The following is a 9,852-nucleotide window of genomic DNA, read 5'->3' as shown; positions in this document are numbered from 1 at the left end:
ATTTTACTTGATCTTTTGAATTCAATGTAAGAATTTTTCTTTTCAATTGAATCAATTTCCTTTCTTGATTTTTTTTTTTGCGTCCCAATTTTTTTTTCTTGATTTAAGAAGAGTTAACTGGTAATAATTTGTTTTTCTATAATGATAGAATTTTAGGAATTTTTACTTGATCATTTTTCATTTGTATGCAAGAATAGGATGATCTTGTTTGAGTTGAAAATATATTTAAAATTATACATATTACGAAAATATTTAGAAATTATATTATACTCTTTTTAATATACTTGCCAATAATCATTCTTAAAAAAGATAAACAATGATATATTAAAATTATTTTCTTTTAGTATCTTAAAAATTTACAGTTTCAAATTTATTCATAAAGAAACAAGTGAGTTTATTATATTAAGAAATCTTCCATTGATGCTTTTCCGAACTTTCCATGCACCAGTAGTCAAAGAAATTATGCATAGATTTAATCAGAGGATGTGAAATAAAAATATAAAACTGTGTCAACATAATGTTGAAGAAGTTGAAGAACTTCATTTATTATATATTTTTTTATTGGATTTTTTCTTTTATTTCTCTCATTTATATATTGTTTATAATAAAAAAAATATTAAAAAATGTTGGCCTAACTGATATAAATATCTATTACTATTTATAATATATAAAGCTTGAATAATGGGAGGTGAACGTGCGACAGTTTCTAACGTCAATGGTGATCAGAGAACGAAGAACGAAAACAAGAACGAGAACAAGAACGAAGAAAGCATTCTCCCACCAAGATTTAACACCAAGCGTGAGAATCACAGTCGTGATTTGGAATCACGTGCGTGATTTGGAATCACGGGCGTAATTCTCACGGACCTTTAACACTGTTTGTGAAATTTGGATAAAAGTTCCACATTTAAGTATTTTAAATAAATTAGGACTAAATTGAAACAAAAAATTAAAGTGAGACCAAATTTAATTTTTTTAATATTATAAGAGATCAAATTAGAATTTTAACTCTTGAATTAAATAACAATATAATATAGTCATTATTAATTTTAAATGATTGATATAATTAGTGATAATTTTAAAAAATAATTTGATAAATACCTAAAATATATAGATTATTATTTTTCAATTTATAATATGAACGTGCTTTTAAAATAATTTCAATCCATTTTTTAAAATAATAAAAATGCATTGCATTAGTTGACGGTTTGAAACCGTCAGAAGTTGTGAGAAAAATAAAAGAAAATGCATTTTTGTCGCGGTTTTAAACCGTCAAAAACTGTAAAAACAAGTAACATTAAATAGTATTTTGTGGCAGTTTAAAGCTATCACAAAGTGATTAAATTTTCTGACACCATGAACCAGACGGTTATTGATGACGCTGGTAATACGATTTGTTTGGTCAGGAAAAGTCTGAATGATTTGATGGAGTCTAAAGGTGGGAAGAAGAAGTGTTCTAGTAGCAGCTGCTTACTCCAACGTAATTTTCTCTCTCATTTTTTTTCTTCTGATGACGATTAAATGGAGACATTTAGCACCCAACATGTTGTCTAACACTCAATTTTTTTGTTCCTGGTGCAGTGCATCCGCAAGCCATCCTGAGATTTTCTTGGTTATGTGACATAGCCCCCGTGATTTTGCATCTGCTTTATTATTCCAGTCTCCTCTTTTCCTTTTTCTTGTTCTCTTCTTCCCTGCATTTTTTGTTCTCTACCTACCTACACAGGAAGAGTTTGTTTCTTTTTGAGTCAAGATGGAAGGCTCAGCTATTGGTTTTGAAGGCTATGAAAAAAGGCTCGAGATATCATTCTTTGAGCACGGTGTGTTTGCTGACCCTGGAGGATTAGGCCTCCGAGCACTCTCTAAAGACCAATTGGATGAGATTCTGACACCTGCAGAGTGCACCATTGTTTCATCACTTTCAAACGACTATGTTGACTCTTATGTTCTGTCAGAGTCAAGCCTGTTTGTCTACTCTTATAAAATCATCATCAAAACCTGTGGAACTACAAAGTTGCTTCTATCAATCCCTGTCATTCTCAAGCTTGCTCAATCTACATTGCTGTGAAATCTGTGAGGTACACACGAGGGAGTTTCATTTTTCCTGGAGCACAGTCATTTCCTCATCGCAGCTTCTCAGAGGAGGTTTCTGTTCTTGATAGCTACTTCAGCAACCTTGGTGCTGGTAGTAAGGCTTATGCTATGGGTGATCCTTCTAAGTCACAGATTTGGCACATATATTATGCCAGTGCATAGACACAAGGTTCATCAGAAGCTGTCTATGGCCTTGAGATGTGCATTGTTAGCTAATAATTCAGCATGTACATTGGGCCTAGCCCATTAATAATTTGAGGCCCAATACTTGTAGACACAGGATATATTGTTCTTGGTGATTAATCATGTTTTTGATGTTCTTTCTGATATTAGTCTATTTCGGATTCCTCTCTCTTTTACCTTACAGTGGTATCAAGAGCTTCAAGATCAGGGACGAACAACAATGGCGAACGGGAACGAAGGAACGTTATCAGGGAACATGCCAATGCTTGATAGTAAAAATCTCAATAGCTATGATCGTTGGTGCGTGAGAATGAAGGCCATTTTTGGATTTCAAGAAGTCATGGAGATTGTTAACACCGGCTACAGCGATCCACCGGAGAACGCAACTGATAAACAACAAGCAGCGTTTCGCGAGGCAAAACGGAAAGATTGTAAGGCACTGTTTTACCTTCATCAATGCGTCGATGAAGCGAATTTTGAGAAGATTGCGCTGGCGAAAACAACGAAGGAGGCCTGGGATATTTTAGCACAAAGTTACGCTGGAGTGGAACGGTTTAAGACAGTGCGGCTTCAGACTTTACGACGTCAGTACGAGCTTTTGCAGATGGGAAATCAAGAAACCATCCAAGAATATTTTTCGCAGTTACAATCCCTCACCAATTTGATGAAGTCGTGTGGAGAAAATATCAAAGAAAGAACCATTGTTGAGAAGGTACTTCGAACCCTTGATACGAAATTTGATATGATTGCTATTGCGATTGAAGAATCAAAGAACCTTGATTCTTTGAAACTGGAAGAGTTGCAAGGATCGTTGGAAGCATATGAGCAGAGGTTAAGAGAAAGAAATGGTGACAAATCAGGTTCAGAACAAGCCTTGTTAGCTAAACAGAATAAGAAGGCTGAAGGTAATCGTGGTAAATTCAATAAGAGAGGTCGTGGAAGAGGATTTAGAGGAGGCTATAATGGAGGTCGTGGTTCTGAAACGAATGGAAGAGGACAAAATGATCAAATTTATCAGTGGAGAGGTAATAGAGGAGGAAACAGGAATTGGAGTGGTGGTAGAAGAGGAGGTTATGCACAATGGAGAGGTGGCAGATCAGGTTCAGGTTCAGGTTCTGATAAGAGTCATGTGCAATGTTACAATTGTAACAAATATGGTCATTATGCAAATGATTGTTGGAGTAAAGAAGGCTCAAATAGCAAAGAAGAAGAGGTCAATGTAGCTCAGAAAGAAGAATCCGAGGATGAAGTATTGCTGATGGTGACTACTGAAAAACCTGAGAAGAAAACTCTTAGTGAATCTTGGTACTTAGACACAGGTTGCTCGAATCACATGTCATTTCAGAAAAAATGGTTCATCAATTTGAATGAAAAGATTAAAAGTAAAGTGAAGTTTGCAGATAACTCTACTGTGGAATGTGAAGGAAAAGGAAAGATCCTAATTAGAAGAAAAGATGGGAAAACAACTGTAATTTCAGATGTGCTATATGTTCCTGCAATGAAACACAACTTGTTGAGTATTGGACAACTTCTACAGAAGGGCTATTTGATTGATTGGAAGGATCAAATGCTGAGGATTCTTGATAAAAGTGGTTCACCAATACTAAAGGCTCCTTTGAGTAACAATAGGACCTTTAGAGTTGACATTCTGGTGTCAGATTATATGTGCTTTGCTGCTGCTGTCTTAGATACTAATTGGTTATGGCATTTGAGGTTTGGTCATCTCAATTTTGGTAGCTTGAGTCAGTTGGCAGGGAAAGAAATGGTGGTAGGATTGCCTCATATTCAGAAGAGTGAAGTGACGTGTGAAAGCTGTATGCTTGGGAAACAAGCAAGGAATCCATTCAAAGCACACTTGAAGACCAGGAGCAAGGATGTTCTGGAGGTGATTTATACAGATGTATGTGGACCATTTGAAGTGTCTTCACTTAGAGGTAATAAATATTTCATCACTTTTATTGATGATTTCAGTAAAAAGATGTGGCTTTACTTAATCAGCAGAAAATCAGAAGTTTTTAAATGCTTTGTTGAATTCAAAAGTCTAGTTGAGAAATAAAGTGGCAAAGTTATTAAAGTAATTAGATCAGATGGTGGCGGTGAATATACTGTGAGTTTGAGACTTTATGCAAAAAGGAGGGTCTGATTCATGAGGTTGTTGCTCCATATACACCTCAACACAATGGTATTGCTGAGAGGAGAAACAAGACAGTACTCAATATGGCTAGGAGCATGCTAAAGAGTAAGGAAATGCCACACTCTTATTGGGGCGAGGCTGTAGCTACTGCAGCCTACATTTTAAATCTTTGTCCAACTAAGAGGCTTAAATTCAAGACACCGGAGGAGGTTTGGTCAGGTAAAAAACCTAGTGTAAAGCATCTCAGAGTCTTTGGTTCAGTTTGCTGGAAGCACATTCCTGATGAAAGAAGGAGAAAATTAGATGACAAAAGCATGAAATTAGTACTTGTTGGATATCATGCTACAGGAGCTTATAAATTGATTGATCCTATTACAAAAAGGGTTGTCATTAGCAGAGATGTACTGGTTGATGAGAAAACTACTTGGAATTGGAGTTCCTTGGAATCAAAAAGCAACAACAGAGTAGAGTTATCCTGGACAGATTCAGTAGAAAGTACTGAACAGGTACAAACAGATGCGCCTGTTAATGTGAATAATGGTCAAACAGCTGCAATTGGAAGGAATAGACCAGTAAGGGTAGTACAGGCACCTACACGATTTGGTGATTATGTGATAAATTCAGACAGGGTAGTGACTGTAGAAGGAGAACTTATTGGTGAGACTGAGGATGAAAATGATCTAGTCCATTTGGCTTTATATGCTGAGATAGAACCAGAACTAGTTTGTTTCGAAAAGGCAATCCTAGATCCTAAATGGTTGGAGGCTATGCAGGAAGAGTTAGATGCAATACAGAGAAATCAGACATGGGCATTAACTGATCTGCCAAAGAACCACAGGCCAATAACAGTGAAATGGGTATATAAGACCAAATTGAATCCTGATGGATCAGTTGCATGATACAAAGCGAGACTCGTGGCTAAAGGCTTTCTTCAAAGAGAAGGACTGGACTACAAGGAAATCTATGCTCCTGTTGCTAGAATGGAGACAATAAGGACTGTTGTAGCTCTTGCAAGTTACAAAGGGTGGCAAATGCACCAAATGAATGTTAAATCTGCCTTTTTGAATGGTGAATTAGAAGAGGAAGTTTATGTTACACAACCACCCGGATTCAAAGTTGTTGGTGAAGAACACAAAGTCCTCAAGCTGAAGAAAGCCCTTTATGGCTTGAAACAGGCTCCAAGAGCCTGGAATAACAAGATTGATGGATTCCTTGTGCAACAAGGTTTTGTAAAATGTGCTGTTGAGTATGGCATTTATTCTAGAATTGAGAATGGTGAAGTTTTAATAATTTGCTTGTATGTGGATGATCTCTTGATAACTGGTAGCAATATAAAGATGATAGAAGAGTTTAAAAGAAGAATGAAGGTTCAGTTTGAGATGACAGACCTTGGAAGGTTCTCCTACTTCATTGGCATGGAATTTATTAATAGTAAGAAAGGGATTCTGCTTCATCAGAGTAAATATGCCAAAGATGTGCTAAAGAAGTTCAGGATGAGTGAATGTAATGCAGCAACTACTCCTGTTGAAGCAAATCTAAAGCTTGACAAGGATGCAAATGGGAATACAGTGAATGCTACACTGTATAGACAAATGGTTGGTTGCTTGAGATATCTTTGTTGTAGCAGGCCAGATATTTGTTTCTCTGTTGGTCTGTTAAGCAGGTTTATGGAAAATCCAAAAGCATCACATTTTGCAGCTGGTAGGAGGGTTCTTAGTTACATAAAAGGGACTGTTGATTATGGTATTTTACTGCCTAATGCTACACATCAGTATGGAGGAGAACTAGTAGGATACTCTGATTCGGATTGGGCTGGAGATAAAGATGAATGTAGAAGCACAACTGGTTATATTTTTCTGCTGGGAAAATCACCAATCTCTTGGTGTTCAAAGCTGCAACCTGTGGTTGCACTCTCCTCTTGTGAAGCAGAATATATCTCTGCTGCATATACAGCCTGTCAAGCTCTTTGGCTTGAAAGTTTAGTAAACCAAATTCTGTCCAGACCTGAGAAGACAATAACACTGAAGATTGATAATAAATCTGCTATCAGTTTAGCAAAAAATCTGATACATCATGGTAGAAGTAAACATATTGAGACTAGATTCCATTTCATCAGAGAAAAAGTAAGAGAGAAGAAGTTACAGCTGGAGCATTGTGGAACCAAGGAACAGTTAGCTGACATCATGACAAAGCCGTTGAATACTCGAAAGTTCATAGAGTTTAGAAAAAGGCTGAATGTAAAATCAGTTGCTGAATTAGGGAGTTGTGTTAGCTAATAATTCAGCATGTACATTGGGCCTAGCTCATTAATAATTTGAGGCCCAATACTTGTAGACACAGGATATATTGTACTTGGTGATTAATCATGTTATTGATGTTCTTTCTGATATTAGTCTATTTCGGATTCCTCTCTCTTTTACCTTACATGCATGACTGGTTTAGACAAGGAAAGTGCTTCTGTGTTTTCCAAAGATAAAACATCTTCCGCAGCTTCGATGACAGAAAATTCCGAAATTAGGAAGATCCTTCCACAGTCCGATGTATGTGATTTTGAGTTTGACCCTTGTGGGTATTCAATGAATGGAATAGAAGGGAGTGCAATATCCACCATCCACGTCACCCCACGAGATGGCTTCAGCTATGCAAGTTTTGAAGTGTTGGTTATGAGTATGATGACAAGACTTTGGTTGAACTTGTGGAGAGGGTTTTAGCATGCTTTCAACCAGCAGAGTTTTCTGTTGCTTTGCACATTGACATGCACGGTGAAAAACTTGAGAAATTTCCATTGGACATCGAAGGGTACTACCGTGGAGAGAGGATCACTGAAGAGGTTGGAGTGGATGGTGCAGTTGTGTCCAAAGCGATGGCAGTGCGTCTCCCAAGTCTATTCTGAAATGCTGCTGGAGTAGTGAGGATAAGAACGATGATGAAGTGAGGGAGGTATAGTTATGTTTTGTGTGATTATGCAGATGTTTTCTGATTTCCATTGTTAACTCATTATATAATGGAGTGTTGAACCTATATTTCATTGTTATATAAATAAATATATTATAATTTATATTGTTTTAAGTGTTGCGGAAACGTCTAGCAAATTTTAAACCAAAAGCAAAACAAGAAAGAAAGAACACCAAGGATTTAACGAGGTTCAGCCAATTATGTCTACTTCCTCGGACACTACCAAATATATTTCACTAAGAAATATTACAACAGAGAGAGAAGAGAAAACTACAAGCCTTAGAAGTTACAAATGAACTTGTAGTTGGGATGATCTCAAAGTGAAGGGAAGGGTTTCTATATATAGAACCTAAGGCACTACACATTCCCAAACCTATCCAATGTGGGACTAATTTGGCCACATCAAAAAAAACTTTTTCGATGTGGGACTAAATTTGCCACACCATATTCAACAAATCTCCACCTTGGCAAATTTCATATTTTCAAATCTCTAATCTTTGATAGTGTCTACCAATGCAGTCTTCAAATTTTGATAATATTAATCAAGTCCAAACAGTGTTGGAACTTGATTGAATCTACTACCTTTGTCAACATATCAGCTGGATTCTCTGTGGTCCTTATCTTCTGGATAGCCACTCCACCTTCTTCGATAATCTCTCTTATGAAGTGGTAACGAATATCAATATGCTTCGTCCTTGCATGGTAAGTTTGATTCTTTGCCAACATGATTGCACTTTGACTATCACAATGCACCTTCACATGCTTTTGTAGAATTCCTAATTCACCAAGCAACCCTTGAAGCCAAATTGCTTCCTTCACAGCCTCTGTCAAAGCCATATACTCTGCCTCTGTTGTAGACAAAGCTACAGTTGACTTGTAAAGTAGACCTCCAACATACCGGTGCTTTTGCCAAAGTAAAAACATAGCCAGTAGTTGATCGACGATTATCCAGATCCCCAGCATAGTTAGAATCACAATATCCAACCATATTTTGACCATCTTGTTCCTGCTGAAATACCAAACCAACATCTACAGTGTTCAGAATGTACCGTAGAATCCATTTCACAGCTTGCCAATGCTCTTTTCCTGGATTATGCATGTATCTGCTCACAACCCCTACTGCATATGAAATGTCAGGCCTTGTACACACCATAGCATACATTAAGCTTCCAACAGCGCTAGCATATGGAACTTTAGACATGTAGGCTTTCTCTGCTGCATCTCTTGGAGATAAATCTGCACTGAGTTTAAAATGAGAAGCAAGTGGTGTACTAACAGGTTTTGATTCATCAAATATGCCAAAACGTTTTAGTACCCTTTTCAAATACTCTTTCTGAGTTAAACAAAGTCTTCCCAATTTGCTGTCTCTACTTATCTCCATGCCAAGAATCTTCTTTGCTTCACCAAGATCCTTCATTTCAAATTCACCATTTAATTGAGTTTTTAACTTCTCAATTTCCTCTTTGTTCTTGGAAGCAATCAACATATCATCAACATAAAGAAGAAAATATATAAAAGATCCATCATGCAGCTTGCGCAAATACACACAGTGATCGTACTTGCTCCTTGTGTACTTTTGCCTCAACATAAACTTGTCAAATCGTTTGTACCATTGTCTTGGTGATTGCTTCAATCCGTACAACGATTTTTCAAGTTTACAAAACATATTTTCTTTTCCAGCAACCTTGAACCCTTCAGGCTGAGTCATATAGATTTCCTCCTCCAAGTCTCCATGTAAAAATGCCGTCTTTACATCCATTTGAACCAGTTCCATATCCAATTGTGCCACCAAAGCCAACAGAACACGGATGGAAGAGTGTTTTACAACTGGAGAAAACACCTCATTGTAGTCAATTCCTTCCTTCTGAGCATAACCTCTGGCTACTAACCTTGCTTTGTAGCGCACTTCTGACTTGTCAGGAAATCCATCTTTCTTTGCATATACCCATTTGCACCCAATTGCTTTCTTTCCCTTTGGAAGATTTGCTAACTTCCAAGTCTGGTTCCTTCTAAGGGACTCCATTTCTTCGGACATGGCACTTCTCCACTTATCTTCTTCTGAACCTTTGACTGCTTCAATATAAGTGGTAGGAATGTCATCACTTGCAACTGGAGATGCATAGGACACCATATCAACATAACGAGCAGGCATTATGGTTGTCCTCTTTGGCTTTCTTAATGCAATTGATTCAAGTTGCTGTGGAGGTTCTTGGATATGAACCTCTTCTTCATCTGACTCCTCATCTACCATAGGAGTTTTTTCTTCATCATTTGCTGGAAAAACAATCTTCCTTTCAAACTCCACCTGTTTTGGAGTACCATCCTTCTTTTGTTCTGTTGTCACCTTTCCCAACATGGTAGATTCATCAAAGGTGACATCCCTGCTAATGATTGTCTTCTTGGTCTCTAGGCACCAAAGACGATATCCTTTTACACCAGATGCAATCCCCATGAAAATTGCTTTCTTTGCACGATGATCCAATTTT

The 9,852-nt window shown here is 37.2% G+C and overlaps 1 pseudogene; it reads left to right on the top strand.

Annotated features, from left to right (window-relative positions):
• The first annotated feature begins 1,747 nt into the window (after positions 1 to 1,747).
• LOC109800005 (S-adenosylmethionine decarboxylase proenzyme-like) lies at positions 1,748 to 7,357 on the top strand (annotated as a pseudogene).
• The last annotated feature ends 2,495 nt before the right edge of the window (positions 7,358 to 9,852 follow it).

The sequence above is a fragment of the Cajanus cajan genome, chromosome 4, assembly GCF_000230855.2.
Source record: "Cajanus cajan strain Asha chromosome 4, NIPB_CcT2T_4, whole genome shotgun sequence".
In the NCBI taxonomy this organism is placed as follows: domain Eukaryota; kingdom Viridiplantae; phylum Streptophyta; class Magnoliopsida; order Fabales; family Fabaceae; genus Cajanus; species Cajanus cajan.
The sequence above is the reverse complement of the archived record's forward strand: the minus strand, read 5'-3'. Positions and strand labels throughout refer to the sequence as shown.